The 26,474-nt window shown below is 35.3% G+C and overlaps 1 protein-coding gene across 1 annotated transcript in view; it reads left to right on the top strand.

The window, feature by feature from the left end:
- The window catches only part of Sema3a (semaphorin 3A), a 502,602-nt gene that overhangs the window by 300,677 nt on the left and 175,451 nt on the right, over positions 1-26,474 (top strand). The window lies entirely within an intron of this gene.

Genomic DNA, 26,474 nt, shown 5'->3' with positions numbered 1-26,474 from the left:
CACTACAGGAGGTTTCATGGTTGCCCATGCCTGAATAAAGATTAGAATGAGAAAGAGAGGTTGAGGCATCAACACATTAAATCATCTTTTGGCTCTGCTGTTTTGATGCCAATTTGAAGAAAAATGGCTACTGTATTTTGGTTTCTCTGTTCACAGCCACATAGATAACATTAATTGTGGGATAATCAATTTAGTTACTTTAAGGTGATTGCAAAAAAGGAGTTTAGTAATGCTGGAGTAATCTGTTTCATTAGGACAGACCTCAGTCTCTATTTATTTTGGCTCTTACCTTTATATCTTCTGTCTACCTTTGATAAGGCAACTGTCTTTAGTGTATACCTCCATGGACACACTTAGGTACAATCTGGGTGGTATCATGTTGTGTAGAACTAATAAATGGGATAGAAGGGGACTTTCACAACAGTCCTTTCAGCTGTGAGTAGTCATGGCCAAGTTGAACAAGGAAGCTCCTACTTCTTATGGAAACAGTTGCCCACAAATGTTGGCTATAGATTACATGTTTAATTCACATTTTCAACATTAAATAACCAGTCATTTAATATTCCATAAAAGCACCAGGAAATGACTAGTTTTACTTGTGTATCCTCTTGAACAGTGTAATGATTGCTTTCAATATGATTTTGTTATGACTTGTTCCATAAAGGCACAACCTCATGCTATCTTAAGGAACATTGAATCCTCATAGGAATAAACATGATATGTTTTTGTCTGTCTCTGAGTCTGAATGAAGCATTGGAGATCCAGAGGCTGAGTCTTTGTGACCAATTCTGGGAACCACCTGTGACTGCAAATAACCCATTTGCAGGAAAGAGGATATTCAGCCACTCGAGAAAATAAACTTATAGTCTGAAGCTGGTAAATAGGATGAAGAACATATTGAGAGTAACTTAAAGGGGCTTTTGTCTAGTAGAAGACACTGGGAATGCAGACTGAGAAGTCTAGATATCCTTAGAAAGGGAGGCGACACTAACCACCATTGGCTTTTAAAGGATTTTTTAGCAGGACAGAACTCCTTTGGAAAACACTTTATGCACTAGCATGAATAAATTTCCGAGGTATTCTAGACAAAGATGAATTTTATTTCATTGTGGCTTTAGCTATATTACAATGCTCATAAACTATTTTACTTTCTGCCAGACATGTGGAAGTAATCAGTGTATGTAAATGATATGTGAAGGTGAGGTTCAGCCTTAGAGTAAGAAGTTGGACTGTCTGTGGCTATAAATTTTAACCACATCACAAAGACCAACTTTCCTTTTAACCGTAACTTAGATGTAAAAATAATCAGTGAAAAATTCATAAAACTAGTATTGTTTTCTTAGTAAAGTCCTATAAATGTAAACTGTTTTAAAACATACTAGTCAAGGACTATTTTGTTGTTTAATAGCTGTTAATGGACAGAGTTGTCACTCTACCTCTGAGAAACCATTTTCACTAAAGCTTGTGCTTCATACTAACTATAATTACGTTTTATAAAAATGTGATGATCTACTTTCTTCCTTTCCCATTGTGTAAACTGTTCTCTGGGCACTATGGACTCCAGGTGCATATGCGTATCTATATAAATAGATTTAACCTTTTCACAATCATGTATACATGCCCTGCAACAAATCCTTTGAAAAAGAAAGCGATACAATGAAAGAATCATCATCCCCTTTCCGTAAGATCATAACCATGCAATGCTTAATCTCAATAGGATGGTGTTCTGTCTCTTTGAAAGCGCTTCTTATCAGACACTGTACACAATGCTAGATACTATAGTAGCACATGCACAAAGCAATGTAACCCATAAGTATAATAACACAAACATGCCAAGGAGTTACACACACACACACACACACACACACACACACACACACACCACATAGACACACCACACACACACACACACACACACACGTGTATACACATAATACACACAGACACACACACACACAACACACACAGACACACACACCAAAAAGGTTTTATAGTAGGAGGAGAAAATGGTAAAATAAAGTAGTGGCAAATATTTACATACTAACTTACCATCTGTTTTATTTTTCTTCCTTTTTTGGTTGTTTAGGCTTGGTTTTTTGTTTGTTTGTTTTTTGTTTTGTTTTGTTTTGTTGAGACAGGGTTTCTCTGTGTAGCCCTGGCTGTCCTAGAACTCACTTTGTAGACCAGGCTGGCCTCGAACTCAGAAATCTGCCTGCCATTGCCTCCCAAGTGCTGGGATTAAAGGCGTGCACCACCACCACCCGGCTAGGCTTGTTGTTTTATTCAGTTTCAATTCTGCCAGATAATACCTTGCCCACTAAGCTTTGTCTCCAGCTTTCTTTCCATCTTTATGTAAAGATCCATTATAGAGTCATTCTTTGTAAATATAAATTTATGTCCACTATGCTCCAGATGTTCTTATTAGCAAATGAAGTAAAGTAATATTTGCCAGTATTCACAAGAAGAGACATGATATGTATATATGTAATATATATGTTGATATATGTGATGTATACACACATATATAATTATATAAATTTAAAAAGTTAGAATTAATTCTCCAGTGCCTTAGACAAATTTCAGTTGAGATTTTGGAGCTTATTTTCTACAGTGATGGGGGAGAAAGTAAGGTAAGAATATGATCATGAAAACTGTTGTCAGACAGAAAAGTAATGGCTAAATATATGGCATGTAAATGTTACAGAAGAGACAATAACATCAGCTGCTGTGTGTGTGTGTGTGTGTCTGTGTGTGTCTCTGTGTGTGTCTCTGTGTATGTCTCTGTGTGTGTGTGTGTGTATGTGTGTGTCTCTGTGTGTGTCTCTGTATGTGTGTATTTCCAGTTGTTGCTGTTTCTTTTTTTCTCTCTTGCTTCTTACTAATATCTTTTTTGTATCCAGGAAGTTTTTGTTTTTTTTTTTTAGATTTAAATCTATGTCTAAATCTATTTCAAAGGAATGAATATTTACTAAGTATGACTGTACATTACTCATGGTAATAAATAGTGGGCCTTGAAAAACACATGGAATTAATGCCTGATCTCAAGAACCTTGCAACATGGTACTGAAGAAAACATGCCACACAATAATAAAGCAAATTGGCCTGCCACTCAAATACAAAGAACATGTGATTAAGTTCAGAGGTGACAATGAGTTCTTAATTATGCTACGGTGTGCAATTGAGCATAAAGAAAAAGGGTTTAACAGGGAATGAAAATTAACCTGAATGCAAGGCTATCCATTTTGCAGGGTTGAATGCAGAAGGGCTTTCCAATAGAACCATACTGTGTGTAGTCATGAGGCAATTAATAGCTACACAGTACCTGACAAGCAGAAAATGAATTGTACATTACATAGAGAGGAACAGCAGACTACAAGGTGATGCGTCCAGTTTAGAAAATCTAGTTGTAACTCCTTAGAATCTTTGCTCATTTCCCTAAAGAGTGCTAGGATTGTTTGTAGTGCTGTGCAGTTATAAACTAGCGCATATATGCAAGTCATCTGCCTTGCCTAACTTAGCTTACTTTTCATGAGAAAGATAGGCAGCATGGCAAAACACAGTGTATTGGTTAGATGTGGAGAGCAATGTGTCCCAAGCAGGTACTATGAGAATTCAGAATACTTAGATGTTGCAGCTGGAAGAAATATCAGCAATGTGTTTGTGTGAGCTGAGTATTTGTGAGGACAACACAGGACCTTTTGTTATCTGTAGAAGGGGAAAGGTAGAATGAAAATAAAACATTCTAGAAGAAAAAAGGTAGCATAAGTAAGAAGGTATGAAAGTGACAAAGGCCTCTCATGACACGTTTAGTATGTCTTTTACTCAGACATATTGAACAACTCCAGGTCAGATTGGTTGAAACACAGACTGGACAACTAACCTTGGGCAAGTAATTTTTCTCATCTGAGCCCATGCATGTCACAAAAGATATACTCAATCACTGTTCACTTTTTTAACATTTACTTTTCACTGAAAGTAACTAAACATGCCAAAATATTGTCATAAGGCTTACATTTAATCATCACATTTAATTACAAAGCATAAGTTTGGAACCATCATCTTGTTCAAATCAGTAGAGCACCGTAGTTAACTAGGAAGAGAATGCTAGTAACTCCAGACAGTTAAACTCAGTTTGGAACATCATTTGCAGTATGTGGATATTAATAGGCTATGGTTGATCAGTTAAATATTAAACACAAGTAGAAAAGTATAAGGGTGCTTTGAAATATACGCAATCGGGTCAAATGATAGACGTGCAAATGACTTTATAAGGATAACGAAAAGATGAGCAAGGTATTATTCACTTACCTTGTGAGTTAAGAGCTGAGGATGGAAAGAAAGGTGTAGGGAAGATACATAAAGTATTCAGTGTGGTGTAAGCAACGTGGTAAATATAAAAACTATACTTGATTGTTAGATACTTATAATCAATGAATACACCTTTGAAAGAAAAATATAGTGTATTGTTCTTAGAACAAACTGGGCTTTGTTAAATTTTAATAAATTTTAGCATATGCCATAATTTCATTAAGTTTGATTTACAGTTGAGATTATATGAAAGAATATCTTGTTTCTTTCATTCCAGAAAAGGAGATCACTTTATCTCATGCAATAAAATATGAGATACTAAAGCCAAGGGACTAAGATAATCACTTCATACAATTTTTTTAGGAAAACAGTGCTTGGCTGATTGAAGACCACCAAGCTCAGGGATCCTATGGCAACATGGATTTATGACATTGTCCTCTGATATATCAGGAATACCCATGAACCTGGTATCCTCACTGTCTCCGGATACCACAGTTCTAAAGACAGTCACCTGAGTACCTGTGCGTTCTTTCACTTTCCCACACATGACTCATACACAAGTATTAGCGGTTCCTTAATGGGCATCAGTGACTCACACTCTTTTAATGTGTGAAGAGACCTTTCGTTTGGGTGTTTTTAATAATAGAAGACGATCCTAGAGTCATCGCCAAGAAACTTGGTGGCTCCACTGACATAGCCATATTTTAAGGCCCAAACTAGGAATTACTATGAAACAATGAAAGAAAGTTTAGACTGGCAACATTTTCCCCATTTCTGAACTCTTCCTTTTACTACTAAAACTGAAGGTACACACACCAAACTTAGCACATGCTACTAGCATAAATGATTCCAGATTAGGCTCCCCAAAATCACACCAAAACCATTGTTCTCAGCTCACAAAATAATATGGCTATAGTGGCTTAGAAGTGCAGTGCATATGTGACAGATGACTTGTTGGCCAGGACCCCCTTCAGTGTTGTAGATAACTCTAACTTCTTGCACAGGACTCTTAAATTGTGAATTGTCTGCTCTTTACTTACACATTAACTATTGACTATCATGTCTGTGACGTTGGAAGCCATTTTAAACAACCATTCTAGAATTCTAATAGACTTTCTGGCAACCAACAGTTTTCGTGCCATCTTTAATTAATAAGCATGCTTATGTATCTTAGATGATAATACATGACTCTTTTTTGATAGGTATACATTAAATTCATGGTATGTTTCCCATTAAATGCAGGAAGAGAGAACTGTCATGGGAGAAATGCCAGTGAAAAACATATTTATACTCCTCTGTTCTTTACTCCAATAATGGGTATTCTTTTTTTTTTTTTGACTTTGGCTGTTCATCTTATTTAATTTTTTTGCTATTCACACTAATTTAGCCTTTATTTAAATTGTATCGGCAATTTACCACATACCACAGGATAACTTCTTAATGTGCATTTTGTACCAAGATTTGTATCAACTGAAATATAAGAACTGTGCCCTACATCATTTATGCAATCCAGAAAACAAGATACACATTGTAGTTTGTAAAAGGGAAAACTAAGCTGAAAGAATACTTTAGAGAACAACACTGTGAGTTCTAATACAAAGTCACCTGTTTCAGCTTTTGTGTGTTTACCATTTCCTGTGCTAAATACAGGGATAAAGTGATAGTGGTACTAGGGAGCCGGGAGGCTTGTTAGTGTTGGTGAATCACTATGACCATAAATAAAAGCTGCCATAAAACTTCAGAGCATTCCATCACTGGGCATGCAAAGTTCACACAGAGACTGCTTTCTCTGCCTACCTCCTTACATTTAGAGTCCACCAGCAGGCTTTTAATAGTACATGTCCGCCCAATCCAGCATTCAACAGGTTTCTTTAATCAGATTAATGGGTATGACAGTTTACAACTAGGGGAAGGTTGCTATAAGCTTCCAACCAAAACATTGTTAGCTACTATTGAGAAATGCAACCTCATTCCTCTGCTTGACTTATCACACACAACCTTTAACACACACACACACACACACACACACACACACACACACACACACACACACGGACATGAAGAAACTTTGACATGTCCAAAAGGAAATTTCTGTTTTGAATCCTAGAATCAGATTTCCAAGTCCCAAAGGCTGCTGATTACTACCCTTGCCTCTGCATGGTCTATGGATGTGCATTCCACAAACACAAAAGAAAGCTGACTCAGGTTGATCACTCACTAGGACAGTATAATGTGGGATTAGTTGGACAATTGTTCTCTGTCTCCTTTACATGGTGTGGTGGATATTCCCTCCTGCTGATGAACACTGTGGTTTGAAGTAAAACCCGAAAATAGTTGCCTTTAAGCTTCGGAGCTAAAAACATAGCTCCCATGTTGTTTGCTCTGCTCTAAATGATGATGATGGTTTGAAAATATCAACAATTACCACTTTGTGATCACTTTATGGTCAGAAATACTGCTTACATTTTCCTGTGAATACCATGTAATAGACACAGCACATCTGTGTCTATTGACACTTGTTTCCATGCAGAAACAAGGGTCCACAATGGGAAAAAAGAATGGAGAAAAGCTAGAACTTTCTTTTGTATTGGACTCTACTATCCATTCTTTAAATCAATGTTCTGTTTGAAGAAGTATTTCAGACACTCAAATAACTGTTTAAAGTCTATGGTGCTGTAGTTATATAGAGTCATTAGGGTAGAAAAATGGCCTTTAGCAAGTTTGAGACTCTTGTCTTTAAAGTCTTAAAAAACTAAATATTTCAGAAAATATTATACTTTAAAGAAGTTATGTAAAGATTGTTTTATTTCCTTAAAGTAACATTTAGATTGGTACCTCAATATCATTATAAAAATGAAAACACCTGTAGAATAGAGACTATGGAACTGGAGAGATGGCTCACTAGTTAATAGCACTGGTTGCTCTTCCAGAAGATACAGGCTTGATTCCAAGATGCCACATAACAGCTAACAATTGTCTGCATGTCCCAGGGAATCTTACACCTTCTTCAGGTCTCCACAGGCATTAGATGCATGTGGTACACAGATATATATGAAAACAAAATATAGACTCAAAAATAAAATTTAAAACAGAATATGAATTATAGTAAACTATATTAAAATATCTAAGAAGACCAAATCTATTCTAGAAATTTACTCATTATTATGACTTAGAAAATTATATGGATTCTTATAAAATTATTTTACAGAATGTTATAACATTTTTAAAGCATACATAGTAAGTTACATGTCATTACTTATTTATATTTATGGAAACAAAGAATTCTATATACATGAATTTTTCCAAAGACAAATAGTTCTAGCCTTCTTTTAGATGTTTATCTTGTTTTAAAAATTTTAAATCATTCTTATAGACCTCAAGAAGTTTTATTAAAAGCTCAGTAGAAAGATGTATATCATGGTTGATTTATAAAAACAACAAATAAAGATATTCCAATCAATTTACTCAGGGCAGGTAAGCTCCTTTCCAGCATGTGCCTTTTTGCCCAGCATTGCTGGCACATGGACCACGTTCATGGAACTGCTTTGATGCTGGTCATATATTTCTTTTGAGTTTAGTTCTCTCATCTGAAATTCTACATACGTTTAATATTAACCAGATGAGCAATTGTAGCATATAATTAGACCTAGAATATTAGCAGACTACATCTGACCACAGAATTTCAGGACCTCAGGACTTATTTGTCTCTTTGAATTGTAAAGCTACAGCTGTTTGTGACTTAGGGTTCCCTTTCTGGATTGGGTGTACCAATCTTAGATTTTGTGGGCTTGGGTTCTTTGAGCCCTTCTCAGACTCACTCCTCTCATCTTCTCCTATTCAGTTTCAGTCATAGAACTTTAAATTTTCTCATTACTGTGAAAACATACTTAACAAGAGCATCTTATGGAAGAAGGGTTTTGAGTTGGCTTATGGTGTGACCTTCAGAAAGGTAAAATAGGAGAAATGGGACATGCCAAGTCACAGTATGCCTTCAATCAAGACAGAGAGCAAAATGAGAGCTAGCGTGTGACTTGACTTTTCTTCCTATTCTGGTATCTGGTGCTCAGTCTGCTGATGCTGATGCTCATAGTTATGGCTGTCTTTGCTTCTCAAACATCTGTGGAATGAGCTTTGCAGACTTGCCCAGAGGTGATTCTATATGCAGTCAAGCTGACCTGAAAATTAACTACCACAAGCCAATCATCTACCAAGTACAGCAGAGCAATGGGCTATGCTGTTTTGCTTGAGTTCTGGCTGTGCTAGAACTCAGGCTGGCCTGGAACTCACAGAGATCCACCTGCCTCTGCCTCTCATATACCATCATCCTCTGTGCTTGTTTGTTTTTATGTTATGTATATATATTTACATCTTTTCTACCAATAAAGCAGCAGACATTTTTTGTTTGCAATACTGGGAATTAAAGATGGTGCCTCACACATGGTACATAAGCTTCTTATTATGTGCCTAGTCCCAAACAGTAATCTTTTAAGAACTTTTAAAAAATAATGTATTATAACTCATGGAATTACCTACCCCTTCATTTTCTGATGATTAGAATTATACTTAAATGAGATAAAAAATAAACCAACAGGAGAGAAACACAAAGTACACCCAAGAAAAAAACTATTAAACATTTTTTACATCAACAAGCTCATTGCTTCTTACTGCATATATCCTCTTAATATATGGCCATAAAGTACAAAGAGAAATAAAAAAAATATTCTTTCCCTTATGCATAGAGTCAAGGCAGAACTTATAAGTTAGTCATTGAGATGGCTAATATTTCCTCAACACTCTTCTATCAGATACCCCCAAAAGTACAAACAAAAAATTCTCAAGTTGAGACTTGTACTTCCCCCCAAACCAAACCTTTTTTCCAAACCAGACTGCTCGGTGTTTTCATACAGCTTGAAAGCTCAAAGCAGTTTTGCTTATCTGAATGATTAAAAGAAAAACCAAAAGAATCATATTGTGTAACATAATCATTGTATTTTAACTCAAATTTCAGTTCTATACATAAAATTGTAAATTTGAAGACAAAATATTCACAGAAATATGATACTTTGCCTACACAAACGTACACACACACACACACATACACACACACACACCTTTCAGGTTTGTCTCTCAGCTTTCAATGCCAAAATGTCTTTTGAAAGTTTAAAGAGAAGTAGAAGTCTTACTAAGACATGGCTGAACTATTAATTGTTTGTTTAATAAATAAAAGATCCATATGAAAATCAAGTGATTAACAATCCATATAAAGTATGTAAAAGTGAATGCTCATTAAATCACAAAGCAAACGCAAATTCTGATTTACAAGTTTAAAAACCAGAGGGGTAGGTATGAAAAGGCATAATGGACTCTTAGTTTTGGTCAGTTAATATCTATTATTTATGTTATCCTAGATTATGAATTTTTGATAGTTTGAAAAGTAAGGTTTTTACCTAGTAGCTTTTGTTTACTTAAAGGTAATATTTCTATCATTTTTGGTCAGCAATAAATAATGAGTTCATATTTTCAAGAAGTAAGTGTGTGTGTGTGTGTGTGTGTGTGTGTATTTCCATGTAATTTAAATTCCCCAGGATGCTGGGTATTGTGGTATCTAAAGATGATCTCTCAGCATTTGGAATGTGGAAGCAGCTAGTTCAAAGCTTGACTTTTGTAGATAATAAATTTGAAACCATCTGGGGTTACATGAGATCATATGTCAATCAGTCAGGAAGTGAATAAATAAACAAATTCCTCACTGTTGAATTGTGAATGGGAATGTATAAAGTCTTCTCTATTTCCTAACCCAAACAAAAAATATAATGTATCAGTTATTGGAACCAACTGCAGGAAGTAAACATTTGCTTCCATATGATATCACATTTTAACACTGCTTCGTCATAACTTGAAATCCAATTCTACTTTCTTTTTTGCTGAAAACATTCTGGTACTTCACAAGCAAGCAGTGTGTTGATTTTGTACTCTAAATTAAATAGCTATTCAGGCACTTGGGGCTCCATTCTTTATAATTCAGTGTGATAGTGTATCCCATCGCCAGCAGCTCAGTTTCTGTCTTTCACCATCTGTTCTTTCTTTCTTTTTCTCTGCCAAAATTCGATAGAACTCAATGAGCAAGACGAGCTGTTCTATAACCCAACCATATTGAGATGATTTGGTTCACAATACATTGCCCTAGTTCTTACACTGGTCCAGTTTAATTAAGTAAGCTCTCTGTTTTATAAAGATGCACATTTACCAATCTGTAAACATTAAAAGAGTGTCGTAAAAGCAGCCAAAATGTTATTGTTTCAACAGTCAAGATTTTAAGATGGCAACACTTGGCAGACATAAAGCCACACACTGTCTGCTTCCAGATTGGAAATCCCTGTATGTAGCAGTAGCTTTTCATGATCACTAGTACACGTTTGAGGGGATCCAGTTATCAAAGATGGAAATTCATGGAAAGTCTAAAACCTATTCAGATAATTTAATATTTAGATAAGTAGTTATATGGAAACGAAGTAAAGGAATTATGGAGAATATTCTAAAATATTCCATTTGACAACTTGATATAATTTTTATACATCCATCAAATGTATCTTGTGTGGTTATTACCAGTACAAGCTCATAAAATGGCAGAAAAAAATTATACAGTGGTCTCTTCTAAATAATTCCAATGACCGCAGTCTTTTTGATATGGAGCCTTATTACCACAGAGAAGCACAGTAGTGAAAGCAATGTTTCTGTTCTATGGTCACTGCCTTGAAGCAGTTTCATCTTGAGAAGCTGTATAGGTGATTTATGAACAAGTCTCCTTCTGGGTCACTAAGTATCACAAACATCACGTTGCCTTCTGAATGAAATGTTGAGGGTTCTGTAAGTAAAAAATATGCAAAGTGTAGAATAATGTACAAGTAAAATGCCTTGCAATGGAAGAATGGATTGGTGCTCATTGTGTCCACCTTCTCTTAGTCATTCCAAGGCTTTGCCAACAGGGCTCTCTTCTCTTGAAGCCTCAATCATCTCTGAAGCCTGAAAACGGAAATGATGCCGTGCTTTCTGAAACTTATATTTGCTGGCTCTTCCCTTTTGTTATTCTTTTAATTTTTAGTTTTCTTGTTGGAATTTTCACTTCTTGAAGGTACCTCTGTACAAAGGAAAATGAAAAGGTAGTTATTGATCTTTGCTAAATACCAATCGAGGTGCTGAGAATATCAATCACCACAAAAGGGTTTAAGGTTCTTTAAAGAAATTGTTATCAGATGTTGTCCTTTGCAATGAACAGCGATGCATTTTTAAATTGACCTCATCCTTATTATGCACATGGATGCATTTAATGCTATCATTCTTTCTAATTGCATTATTCAAACTTACTTTCAAGGAAGCTGCCTTTGTTTTCTTGTTTCTTCTTATGTAGCCTATACAGGGAGTTGCCAACAGAGATCAGACACTCACACACACACACACACACACACACACATACACACATGCACTCGTACCCATGCACTCATGTACACAAACAAACACACACAAAGTTTTTATTTTTATTAGAATAGTCACCATTGGCTCATGTTTGAATACTTGTTCCCAAGTTGATAGAATTATTAGGAAAAATTAGGAAGTGAACCTTATTGGAGGAGATGGGTACACTGGGCGTATTCTTTGAGATTTTAAAAGCCCAAGCCATTTCAAGTTAGCCCTCTCTGACTCTTGCTCATAAATCAACATCTGGTATCTCAACTACTGCTCCAGTGATGCTGGTCTGCCTGCTCCCATAAGTCCAGTCATGATAGTCATAGACTCTGAAGCAAGGTTCCAAATTAGGTGCTTTCCTTTTAAAAGGTGTTTGGTATCATAGCAATAAACAAGTTACTAACACACAGAGGTTTGCTATGTACCCATGACTAGCTGGATAATAGCAATATAACCCAAGCCAACTTTGAACTTATCATAATCTTTCCTGCCTTATTAGCTTTGTATTGGAATTGTAGATATGTGCCAGTATTCTTACTGGGGAAATCAAAAATTGATATTTCCTTTTAGTTTCTTTGTCTTGCTAGTAAAAATAAAGTGGGTTTAGAAAGAAGGTCAATAATTTAAATTTAAAGGGATTTGAGTAGAAAATCAATAGGTGGTGGTGAGAAGGAATGAGGGACTTCACTAAGGGATTAAGAGATGGAAGAGGTAAATGAGATAAAGTCATATCTTTTGTGTTAGACTTCAAGAAAGCAGGCATATTCAGTGTTAGAAGACATCAGGAAGCTATGTAGCAGTCAGGGTAGGGGGGCGAGAGTTTCAGAGAATGACTAGATTTAGAGTCAAAAGTGTCAGGAAAAGCACACCTGGCCTTTTATACTAATATCTTAAAATGATAGAAGGAAGAGTAAAAGTTATACATTTTCAGATAAAACTTAAAAAACAATATAGGCATACTTAGCAGGGCTGAGTGGTGGGAACTGTAAGCAGCTGCTCTGGGGAGGGGCTCTTGGGCGGTATAAATATGTTATCTCATTAGGAGTAATTATCCCTCCCAATGCCTTGGCATGTCTTTGAGTGAATCAGTTTTCCTCTGAAGTAGTCTCTTGTCTACATGACTGGCAGACTCTGCTGGATTAACTCTTAAGGGAAAGAACAATAGTATGCAACAGTTTAATCATAGGGGCATCCAACTGTCATCTGGCTTTCCAGGACCAGATGTAGAACTCAGATCAGAAAGAAATAGCTGTTCCTTAATATGCCTCAACAAAGCTTTGATAAATCCACCTGTGCTTCCAGTATTTTAAATACTAAGGAAGAAAAGCCATAATGATTCCTATTCTAGTATTTTAGTATTACCAAGGTAGTACAGTATGTGTGTGTGTGTGTGTGTGTGTGTGTGTGTGTGTGTGTGTGTGTGTGTATGTGTGATTCCATAGAATCAGGAGGGAAGGGATCATGATGAAGATGAGAACTACCTACTTACTCATGATGTCCCTGCTGTAAATCAAGCTGATGGATTTCATATCTGGACTGCTCTCATCTTTCTCCTTTGACAAGGTACCCCTACCAGCCATTGGGAAAATGGTTGATCTTTCTGTTTGCTGATAAGTGGGACTACCATTTATGAGAGTTGAAGTATATCCCCAGTGTGTTTACTTAAGGGACCTCAAAATGTATTGGTATTTTAACTGTGTAATGTATAGTTGGGAGAACTGAAATTAGAGCCCCGTGCACAGAGCAAATGACTTAATCTTCCTGAGAACAAACTTTCTGATTGGAATTGAGGTACAGCTCCAAAGGGGGAGAGGGAGCAGAAATCATACTCATAAACTTGGAAGAATTAAGATTGTGAAAATAGCCATTTTTATAAAAGAAAAACAATTTACAAATTCATTGGAATCCTAAGCAAAAATCCCTATGCCAGTCTTCATATAAAAAAAAAAGTCTTAAAATTCCTATAAAAGCCAAAAGCATTCACAAAGCAATCCTAAGCTTAAGAAATTCTAGAGAGGCATAGTCATACAGGAACTCAAGATATATGGTAGAGCCATTGTTAAAAAAAAAAAAAAAAAAAAAAAAAAAAAAAAAAAAAGCACAGTACTGGATTTTCTCAATTAACTTTTTGACAATTTTGTAAACATATTTAATGTGCTGTGGTCATTTTACCCATTATATTTTCTTTCCCCTGTCATTTAAACTCTGCTCCTCTTCCCAACTTCGCAATCTTATTGCCCTTACTTTGTTTTTTTTAAGTTACTTGTGTGAACTTGGCTGAAGGGAGAGTTTTAAGTGAGCATGGAAGATTCAGTAGTGGCTACACCACCGGGGACAACTTCCCGATGCTTGCACAACTGTGTAGTACAATGACTCTTCCAAGATTCTGCAACCTTCATGAGCTTCTTCCCCATCTCTGTCTAATCGTTGATGGGCTCAGTCCTATGCGCGCAACTACAACTGCTATGAATTCATGGTACCAAAGGCAATATGTTCTCTAGAAAACAGCATTCCTATCTTCTGTCTCGCTGTGAGATGGCATTTTACAGCCCTTTCCCTGTCCTTTGGTCCTTATGTTATTTCTTCTTCCTCTTCCTCAGTGTTCCCTGAACCTTCAAAGGGCTGATATTGATGTCTCCATTGGTCTAAACAGGCAACAGTCACTTATTCTAAGTGATTTGACTAGTTTTGGAATTATGTAGTAGCCACTGCTCACTATGAAATGAAGCTTTATTGATGAAGACTGAAAGCAACACTCATCTATGGACATAACATACACATTGATAAAAGTTTGTTGGGCAAAACACACCCATTCAGTGAAACAACAAAACTGGTTCTACACCTAGAGTCTATGACTTCTCAGTCAAAGCATTGTGCAGATTCATAATACTAGGAATGAATCTCTTCGGTGGAGCAGGCATCATGTCCTATCAAAAAGTAGTTGGACCCTTGCACCAGTCATACCAGTATTACAGTACAAGACTTCTGTTGCCTGCTAGGTCATTATTATTGCCTGCTGAGTTCCCAACAAGGTGAGACTCTTATTGTTCACCTCACTGCAAATAGCAAACAATATAGTACCCTCAGCACTTAGAAAGCTAGTCAGCAGGCAGAAGGCTTCCTCTCCAGATCTAGTCCCTTTCTCTGTGTCTGAAAACCAAAATAAAAATAAAAAAAGGGTAAGCTGTAAGATCTTAACCTCTGGGCAACCGAAAGCAGAGATCTGCATGTCTCTGATTCCTGAGTGCTGAATTAAAGGCTCTGACAACCATGCCTGAACCTAAACTTCTTTAATTTGTTTTCACAAAAACCTTAGCTAAGCAATATATTGCCATGTGGTCACCACTCCCTTTATGCTATTTAATATCTTTAATATGTTTCTCCCCTTAGACACAGGATTTAGCCCCATTCCCCCTCTTGCTGCTTCTATTTTCCTTGAATCATTCATTATATATTTTTCCTTGCTCAGCTTTCTCTTTTTCATCAAAACATTATTCATAAGAGTGAACACTAGTATCTATGCAACAGGGTCTATGCTAGGCTGTTTTGCTATTTAGTATGCTGACACAACTAGTCTAAAACTGTTCACTTTAGCCCCAGGCAAACATTTTGGACAAGGACAAACAAGAGCAGCTATATTCTTAGCTAAAATAATTACAAGAACAGTTTTAGGGCCACATACTAAAATTAGTCTCCTGTGAAACCTCTTGAGCCAGGACCGCACAGTGCAAATCACCCTCAGCACCGCTATATTCCATGTTCCTATGAGTATAGCCCAAAAAGGCATATGTACTTAAAGCATTACACTACTTTCCTAAACCAAAGTCTGAAACATCTATATTCCTCCAAACAAACACATGGTCAGGCAGATCCCAGCAATACCCCAGTCTCTGGCACCAATTTGTGTCTTAGTTGGGTTTTATTGCTGTGAAGAAACACCATGAATAGAGTAAATCTTATAAAGGAAAACATTTAGTTGGGAGTGCTTACAGTTTCAGACATGTGATCCATTATTACCATGGTTGTAAACATGGCAGATTTCAAGCAGGCATGGTACTAAAGACGTAGCTGAGAGTTCTACATCTTTATCCAAAGGCAGCAGATGGAGACTGTGTACCACCCTAGGCATAGCTTGAACATAAGAGACCTCACAGCCTACCCTCTACAGAAACACATTTCCTCCAACAAAGCCACACCTTCTCCATAAAGGGCAAACCTACTAATAGTGCCATTTTGTATTGGCCAAGCATGCAAAGATATGAGCCTGTGGGGCTATATGTATTCAAACCACCACATTCGGCTATAACTATTTAAACGCAGTTGTAATTGTTATAACTATATACAACACCTAGGAGACAATACAGAAGTTTTCTATCAGAACACATACATTTATTAGTAAATTAACATATAATGATAATTAGAAAGAAATCATTCCAATCTTCGGATATTGATTAGATCTTAATTTAAAAGTAAGATTTTTTCCAAATACTTTTTCAGTCTTATAAGTAAATTTCTTTACTCCCTGAGGCATATCACTGTCTGAATAATATCTTTATTATGCTAATTTTTCTAGCTCAATTTTATTTATTAAGGTTGCATAAAAGGTATTATTTGAATAATATTGTTTTTTTCCATTGTTGTATTTGTTTTTGTTTTGTTTTGTTTTTCGAGACAGGGTTTCTCTGTGCAGTCTTGTCTTTCCTGGAACTCACTCTGTAGACCAGGCTGGCCTCGAACTCAGAAATCTGCCTGCCTCTGCCTCCCAAGTGCTGGGATTAAAGTCGTGCGCCACGACTGCCCTCCATTGTTGTATTTAATGAAGTATTTCACCTCAAACTATTTTTATGCGTGTTTGGTTTCATAATGTCCACATTATTTAAGTTGAGTTTAGAGCCATCAAAGTTCACACTCTTTTTTTTCCTGCCCCTGAAAATGATGTTAGTTTATAAATAATCTCTCATATAACATAAAGACAACTGATTTCTTAATTTTGCTTCTTGGTAAAATTTGTCCCCAGCATGTGCACACAGTGTTCATTGTGTATGTGTATTTTAATGGGGGTGTACATGCTGAGGTGTTTAACCCTTCCTGAACACACCAATCACATGTCCCTCCAGAAGCTTGAGCTGTCACATCTGACCTTGTATATAAACATGCACAGGTCATTTGAAATCACACAAATATAAGTGTATGGAATGTAGGAAATTCAGTAATGCTAAAAGTTAAAGCCAGTAACTTTTGAGGAGTTTGAGAGTTATATTAACCATTGGCATCCTTTCCTGCTAATGTGCACATAAAGCTAATGTGCTAATGACCCACAACTGAGATTCTAAGGAATTCATCAGCAATTACACTGATCACCTGTGTTTCCTTGACTTTGGTGTATAACTTCTTATGTCAGACCCCCATATCTGCGAAGCAGTTCTTTTCCTAGGTATAGAGCATACCAGTTGTTATCTTAAATATTCAATAACACATCTAATCCAGGAGCAGGAACTACCTGGCTGTTTCTCTCCATAGTGTTTTTGTATGAATGACAGCTATGAATCGAAAAAGAGCTGCGTTAAGTCATCTGATACTGACACCTTTTCCAAACTAACAAGGAAGTCCTCACTCTAAACCCTGAGATGCCCAAGCTCGGTGGCTACTGGTGTACAATTCAAAATAGTATTTTCCTTCAGGTCTATCTAGTGTGCGGTAGAGCCATTCAACCTAGCATCTAAGTTTGGGAATGTGGTTTAAGGAAAGCACGCCTCTCAGTTTGTCCTTGAGTGTTTATTTTTCCAAAAAAAGAAAATAATTCAGAACAGAACAGAATCATCCAGATCTGTACCAATGTAAAAATTGTAATCCAACCTATTGTACTATGGTGGCATCTTTTTTTTTTTTTTTAAGTAAAGTAAAAAATAGAGGGGAAAAATGGAACAAGTTAATGTTCTTAACACTGTCTCTTCATTCTGGGGATTAAGAAGTTTCTTACTCTTCCTAGACTTGAAAGCATATAAGTGATTCCCAGCTCTAACTCTTAAAATTCAGCCAAATATGTATTCCAGGCTTGGCTCCAGCTGGCCACTCCAATTCTTTCCCTTCCCCCACATCCTCCTCGTATCTCAATTGAATAATCTTTTTGTACTGTGCATATGGCAACAGCTTTGCTAGCCATACACAGGTAGCAATCACATCTCATTGTTTCTAGGGATTCTTTTCTTTTAGTGAAAAACAGAAACAATCAGTTTGAATTTGGAACAATTTCTGATTATTCAAGAGCTGCCACATACTGTTCTAAAAATAATTTATCAAAATATATATGAATAGTATTAAAGGATTAGTATAGGAAGCTGTGCATTCTTACTCCATACCGTCAACTCAGATTGTAAACATTTGGTTTTCAGTAAATCTAATAAGATTCTATGTTGAGGGCCAACTATTAAGCAGGCTAAGCTCATGAGTGGGAAATAAGGTCAACTAAATTTGACAGCCCACCTAATTTTTTCCTGATTTATCTTTGCCTCTTTTATAAGTTTTTATGTTTATATCATTCTGTTAGAAAACAATAAATTAGTAAACTAAATAAGTTTAAATTTTGCTTTTAGAATAGGTCAAATGATGATGTATTTATATTTTGTTTCTTAATAATTGGTTTGTGTTTTATCTTTTATATATACTTTTGTTTTGAACTTTAGCAAAATATATATGCAATATTATTTTATGTGTGAGTGAACATGTCTCTCCTGTATCAGTTCCACAATACAATCTAACATTTCTAATAATTTCCAAAGGCCTGTAAGATGCACACGGCACAAAACAGCATTTCACACTTCACTTGCAGCCACACATTTCATTGGCTTGCAAGCTACCTTTTGTTTTAGAAGAATGGAATATTAGCATTGGTTTTCATGTCCATTTTTTCATGGAATTCTTGATGTCCTATGGTTTTGCATGTGAGATTTTTTTTTAATGTAGACTATGCTTATGGTTTTAAGATTATATTTGCTCATTTTAATTACTACAATGAATTTTAAAATGATTCAATTAAAAAGAATTAATTACTTACAATTTTTTCAAGGGACAACCCTTTGTCCTAAATGGTCTATTAGAATGAGGAGAAAGATGCCAGGGACAGGAAGCAGGAGTGGGTGGATTGGGGAGCAGGTCCGGGGAGGGTATAGGGGACTTTCAGGATAGCATTTGAAATGTAAATGAAGAAAATATCTAATAAAAAATAGAACAACGAAAAAGATTAAGTGCAATGGAGAAATTTGAAGGGACTTTCTGTTCAACGGAATTGACGCAGGATACCTAACATCTCAGCCTCATTCACATCTCTGAAAATCGGTCTTGCATTAAGAAAAATTGGAATAGTACCATCTACTCCATTAAATTACTAAGAGGATCATATAAAAAATGGAAATGAAATATATGATATAATTTAGAATGAACATATAAGTACAACAGATAAAATTTTGGCAGTGATAATAAAGGTGAAATCATTGTAGTTCTATATATTTATCCTAAGTTTATGGTATCTCAGGATCTATTTGTGATAACTGTGACCTTTTACTTCATTAGTTGTAAAAGAAAAAGTCACAGTTTTATGTCATGAAGCTCCTTCATACTGGTTTGAGATCAATCTCCCTGCCTCCTTAAATTTCTACACCAAAAATCAAAATTATGAAGTTCATTATATTGAGCCATTAAGACAGAATTGTTCTTACCCAGTTACCATATGTACCATTACCTAAAGCTAATGGCTACAATGTGTCTTTATAGTCTTCAAGCTATCAGAGTATTAATGCTTAGACTGCATCAAGAGCTAAAAGACAGCTATTTCTGACGGTTCATTCTGTGATTGAATTATAGGATCGTTAAGTAATACACGTCTCTGCTGCAAATTGCCCTCATATTGGAATGCTTCTCTCTAACTGGTGTGAAGAGGTGGTGTTCTTTTCTTTTTCCCACAATTAGAATGTCAGTTCTGTGGAAATACATTAAGAGGAGACTGAGATGCCTGGATGTAGAAGCTTTGTATCTCTAGTGTTTCTAATAGGACTAATGTGCAATGTTTCTTAGAGAGAAATTCATTTGTAAATACCATTATTCCAAAATGACACCTGATTTTAAAGAAATTACTGTAAAGATAAAATTACTGTAAAGATAAAAATGGCATTGAAAAAGATTGAAAAAGATAACTGCAAGAGCTATGTTTTTTATCAACCATGCTACTAGTTAAGATCCCTTAAAATATTAGAATAGTTTAAATTTGTTACATGCCCTAGTCCTTCAACAGAAGGTTAGTTATGTTTTCATACTCACACAAATCTAATTAATATAGAAAAGAATACAGCCTCTACCTTGAGAATTTTCTGCAGGTCTTCGCTACCTTGTCCTTTTAGGATTTTTATCAGTGTGTGGTCATGGATCATATCAACAAACTGCACATGAATTATCACATTAGTATTCCACTGGGTTTTAACCCAAGTTTATTGAAGTCTCTGCAGATGTTATTCATTGTTCAACAATGAAGTACAATAAGATTTCAAATGATGTACTCATGTTATAACATGGAAAACCATTCATAGATAGTAGTTACACATGTTGTGTTGCTGCATACAAAATACCTATGCTAAAGTAATATAAAATAATATAGCTGATCATAGGTAAAGTGAACGTTAGCATATTTCAATATCCAACAGAAATTTAACAATCAGCATTGCTTCTTCTGCCATTCAGAAGAACATTTTTGCTTATGTATAAGTTCCTGGAAATGACAAAAGTGCAAAGAATATTTGATCACTTGATCAAAATGCACCAAACTACAAAACTTTGCCATTGATTGCTAATGTTTCAGGAATTCAAAGAAAGAAATAATACATCCCATACATGCATTTTAAATTGACGCTGTCATGAATAATACACATTTCAAATCTGGCCATGTTTCCATACAGGAAAAAGTAGTTATAAATAAGAGTTTGATAATTAAGTACTGTTAAGCCAGATCTGTGATAATGTCACGCATACATTGTTTAACAATGAAATGAAATTTCTTGATAGGATTAATGTTATAGGTCAGAATGGAGAACTATGACTTCCAGTGAAATATATATATTCCCCCTGCTAGAAACACAGCTGCTGAAAAAATACTCAAAATCTTCTGACATGCATTTCATGTCTCCTTGACATGTATATCTTCAATGTATACAAGCTTATATACATCCAAATTTTCCACTGAAGCATGCCACCCACGTGCATAGAATATGATTATGCATTTTACACATAATTTCTTTTTACCAGTCCAGTCAGCATAAACTATGTGATGATACTATTTGTCATAGATCACTCAATTACATAACAGTAACCTAAATTGTTTTCCTGGTAGATTATTTTGAATGTTTTTACAGTAGATACAAGATACAATCATGGTTTGAACACTAACATTTTGTGAAGTGTCATGCTTTCATAGATTCATGATTATGTGTCCCAAATAAATGTTGAAAAGCTTACTGAGTTATGGATGGGTGATGGGGAATGGAATATGGAGTGTAAAAAGTAAATTAAAAAATAAAATTAAGTCAAAGAAAAGAAAAAAAGTGCTTGCTAGTGGGGCCTTCCATCATAAATAATATGTTCAGTGATGAAGTAGTTCTCATAGTAGAATTGTAAAGCTCTACATATTGATCAGAAAAAAAAAACATCAGAAAGTACAAACATCATCTTTTTATTTCCATTTGTTTTTTATCAGATGTTTTAGCTAAACATCAATAATATTTGATCTTGGAGAAGAAGGTAGCGAGCAAACTAAGATTCTTCCAGAACAACAACAACAAAAAAAAACCCTTCCAATTCGAACGAGTTATTTAGAAATCTTTAAAGAATTAAAATCTTTTTAACATCTTTAGGGGGGTAGGGGATCTAAAGTGTTCAGACATTACATCATCCTTTCTTTTTTAGCTTTCCTGAGAACTATTTAGGGGCAGGTATTTTACATGTGGTCTGACAGAGGCAGAGAAAGATGCGGATTCTTGCCAGTAGCAGCACCATAAATCAACTGTAGAGTTAAATATAGTGCTCAAAGCACAAACAGCTCTGGGATCGTTCTTAGTCTTCCCATTAAGCTGGATAGGTTTAAAGGTAAAAACCATAATTAGACTGATTTAAACATAAATAAAGGGGTCGAATAACAGAATTAGAACAAATACCATCTCATTGACAGTTAGAGTACATAGACTTTTACTAGAAAATTGAGATTATCAGTATGCGTACAGGATTTAAATGTTCACCTCTTCTTACCTCTGTCTCTCACTTTAAAAGAAAGCAATGGGCGTAAAGTGGAGACATCTAATGCAACCACGAAGAATGCAGTTGATAACCCCACAACCTGTGATTGTCATCACCATTAAGATTCTACCCCAATAGAAATTTCCATAGTAGTAAAGATAACCTGTTTATCATCCCATTGATTTTGCTAAGGTGTTGGGGAAGAAGGAAGTATCTGTGGTCACAGTTCATCAACTTCTTTCAAGGTGCAAGCTCTATGGACTGGAAGGTATAGGGTTTGATGAAAGATAAAATACACTCCACTTCTCATAGAAACTATGTGGTAAATATAAGGCATTGTTCTAAAAATCCTAGTGGGAGTTGAGCACATTTGAATCTAATTAAACTGGACACTGCTTTATGTAGTCCTGGATACACTGGGCCAACCATATGAAGAATGCTGCATAACAGAACTCTCGCATGGAGAAGAGTGTTGATAGATAGGTCTTCTGTTGGAAGGATGAGGTCACTGGTTTATATCCTGAGCAGAAAACCTGGAATTCTTCCATGAAAAACAGCTGCTTTTGTAAAAGGTCTTGCACACAAATGGAATTAACCAAGCTACTGTCATTCTAAGGATTCCACAACTCTCAAAGAGAGGTGCACGTTTACACATTTGAGACATTCAGCTTCAGCATGAAAGTATAAATTTCCTTGAAATAAATCCATCAGAGAAAGGCTTGACCAAAAAAATATTGATTTAGTTATTCTTTTCAAATTATTATCTCTGAAAGCTGACAATAAATATTAAGTGGCTTATGTTTCAGTGTTCAGTTCTAGCCACAGGAGTGAAATTTCTAGGAAGCCATCCAAAAGTTAGATTTGGACAATATGAATTAACCAGTTTCAACTGAATTAGAAATTAAATATTTATTACACTCATCTTATCACTTCCCTCAAAGGTCTATCGTTTTATTTTTCCATTTGGGAAAATGTACCTTAAAAAATAATTCAAACATATTTAAAATACAAAGGATTATTATTAAAATACCAATATGTATCAAAACCATAAATATGGTAGACCATGTTAAAGTGAAAAGAAAATGTTTTTATTTGTTTTAGAATAACTGATTTAAGCACTATTCCTTGATTTTCTTACTTGACTTTTCTTAAAACACTTAACAGCAGAAAAGTATCTCATAAATATCACTGAATTTTAATACACAGTTTGATATTGACATGTAATTTATCTATAAACATTCATTAAAACTACACTTATAAAAAGGGGTTCTAATTATAAATTTCTAGAAAGCTATGTTTAATAAAGGTTTGTCTTTACAGCTAAATCCCCAAAATCTGAAATAAGTTTATACTGCTTAACTATTTTTGTGATCACACAAATAAACAATCACTTACTCTTTAGTATATATATATGTGTGTGTGTATGTGTGTGTGTGTGTGTGTGTGTGTGTGTGATCAGATAAAGAAAAAAGACAATAATTCTTACATACAAGTAGCATGAGAAATATCATCTTACTTTGAGAGATTTAAGGTTTTTAATGCTAGCCTATTTCTCCCTGTTTTTTGTTTGTTTGTTTGTTTGTTTTTGTTGTTGTTGTTGTTGTTGTTTGAGTTATAGATGTCTGATAAAAGGTATTCTAGGGAAGAGGTTAGGACAATTAAAATTCACCAAATTTTTGACACTCAAATTATGTATGTGTATTAAAGAAAGTGTTTCTGAGGTTGGGGATTTAGCTCAGTGGTAGGACGCTTGCCTAGCAAGCACAAGGCACTGGGTTCGGTACTCAGCTATGAAAAAAAAAAGTATTTCTGGTAGGCGTATTTGAGAAACAACAAAAAATTATATTAATATAAATAGGACAATGGACATAATGTAGTTTAAGGGCAAATATAAGAATTTCATGAGCACTAAAATTCATGTTAGAAAATATTAGATGGGTCTTACTTTGGGAAAGAAACGAGTGTTTCTTTTTAAACTTTTATTTCCTTGTAGTCACATGGTTCTAGGGAAAGAACTGAAAAGAGATGGTAGGTCTGCTGCAGGCTGTGTTGTGCAAGACTTGCAGTCGTCCTGGATGCTGAGACAGATGCCGATTGTGGTAATTTGTTCCCTCTCTCGATGGTTCGTGATGACCATGCTGTGCCTGCAGAGGACACACCGACTACCACAGATTGTGTTTGACTTCAAGTGTATTCACAGTTTACACTTTTGTCACCGGAACATTTCAACTGTGTGAATCAGGAATATTGGTATCAGTACCATTTCCTGGTTCTTAGCAGAAGATTGGAAAACTCCACAGCTTGAGTAAGGGCCTCACATTGTTTTCTTTGATAAACATTGTTTTTTTCTGTTTTGTTTTGTTCTAAGTGATGATTAATAAATGACGTGCAAATTATTCAGCTCATCAAAAATAGAGCTATGAATTTCCAACTAATTTCTAGATTTATTACTTTTTAAGTAGTAGAAATGTTTCAACTTTGAGTATTTGGAAATACAAAACACTTAATAATAAGGAAAAGTTATGTTTTTTTCTTTTTTGTTTTTGTTTTTGTATTTCTCTTTTTCTCAGTTCTTTAATTCTCCTAGTTTCTATGACTTTTTAACCTTTATCAGCCATGACAGTTACCCTAATAAGAAACAAATGTATACTTTAAATAATTTCCTTATGAAAAAGAAAACAGTTAACCCGGGCGTGGTGGTGCATGCCTTTAATCACAGCACTTGGAAGGCAGAGGCAGGCGAATTTCTGAGTTCGAGGCCAGCGTGGTCTACAAAGTGAGTTCCAGGACAGCCAGGGCTACATAGAGAAACCCTGTCTCAAAGAACAACAACAACAACAACAAAAACAAACCAAACCAACCAACCAAACAAAAACAGTTAAGAAAAAGTTTGCAGAACACTCTCAAAACATTTGAAATAGAAAGTACATAGTTATTTTCATAACTTTAAGATAATTTGAAGAAAAGCTTATAAATAATAACTAACAGGTGTTCCCAGAAATAAATATTTTTGTTTTACTGATGTAAAGTATTTTTAATAGTTTAATCCAAAATTTATTGATGACTCTAGCATAATAAAGGATTGGCAGAAACTATCTCGACTGTTTACATGCACAATTAATATGCATATGAAAGGGAAAGAATTAGGGTGTGTGTCTTAGTATTACATTTGTTGGCTTACAGTGAATTGGGGGAGTTGTTTCTTAGAAGTTAGCAGAACTTAAAGGTATACTGAGCCTGCAACAGGACTCTGAGCTTTCCCTCATTATCCTCTACCTTCAAACTAATGGGAGGGCCTCCTTCTCAGTAAGAACTGTGGCCTGCAGGGACTAAAAGGAGATCATATTCCACTCTAAACATGTTTATTATTTTTAATTCTAACATTGTTACTAGTGTTTTCTTTTTATAGAAGGTCACAATCATATTTTTATGAGGTGTAGAAGGGAGTTTGATGAAAAGTCACCTAATGGTATTTTTTTCTCAAATCTTAAGGAAAGGGTAAATTGGGCTCTGAATTAGACCTTTGTCCTTATGGGAATAAATGTCTGTATGTCTTTGACTGTTCTGTAGAATCTTCACTGACTATTGTCCTGTCTAGCCTAAAGGTGTGCTTGATTTAATGGGCCCTGGGAGAGCAGGGATTTTTAGCAAACTAGCTGGGTTCTTAGCTTTTTTCTGGGAATGTATGAGATGTCCTTAGGGGTCTTAAAGTAAGCCTGGATCGCATTATATTTTTCAATTCCGGGATGGTTCATAACAGAAAGCATTTTAAAAATAAAATAGAACAGTTTAGATATGCATTATTTTCTACATAAGATAAAATGTTTTTGTTGTTGTCCTGTGACATAAAAATAAAGCAACAATTGGTCCTATCAGTTAATTTTTGCCTAAAATTCATATAAAGAGAGCTAGATCTAGGATAACTTAAACTTTCTAGAAGCATCAATGATACCTTCTTTTTTTTTCCTCTGATTTTATGTGTATAATAGAAAGGTATTCTCCAAGCCTGGTGACCTGAGTTTGATTCCCTAGACTCATATAGTAAAGTGAAAGAGTGGATTCCCACAAATTATCCTCTTACCTACACATGGAAACTACCCAAACTTGTGGCCACCTGACTGCACACAAACACATAAGTACATGGATGCACACATGCAGACACACATATACACAGAAACAAGCAAATACATAAAAATTAAGGAAAATAAAACTTTCAAAATTCAACAAATTTATATCAAGTTTTATTATGACATTTGACTGACTTCAAATGCTCAATAAATTGTGATGATTGTCCTCTTAAAAACTAAACCACACTGTTACAGAAAAAAAAGTGTATATTTGATAACAAACCTAGTACATTATTATCCTTGTGCTTAAAGTGCCTGACAACATGCCATAGTTTCTTTTGGTATGCTTTGCTTTGGCTG

Source organism: Mus caroli, unplaced genomic scaffold, assembly GCF_978045245.1.
Source record: "Mus caroli unplaced genomic scaffold, Mus_caroli_1 scaffold_4, whole genome shotgun sequence".
Classification (NCBI taxonomy): Eukaryota; Metazoa; Chordata; class Mammalia; order Rodentia; family Muridae; genus Mus; species Mus caroli.
The sequence above is the reverse complement of the archived record's forward strand: the minus strand, read 5'-3'. Positions and strand labels throughout refer to the sequence as shown.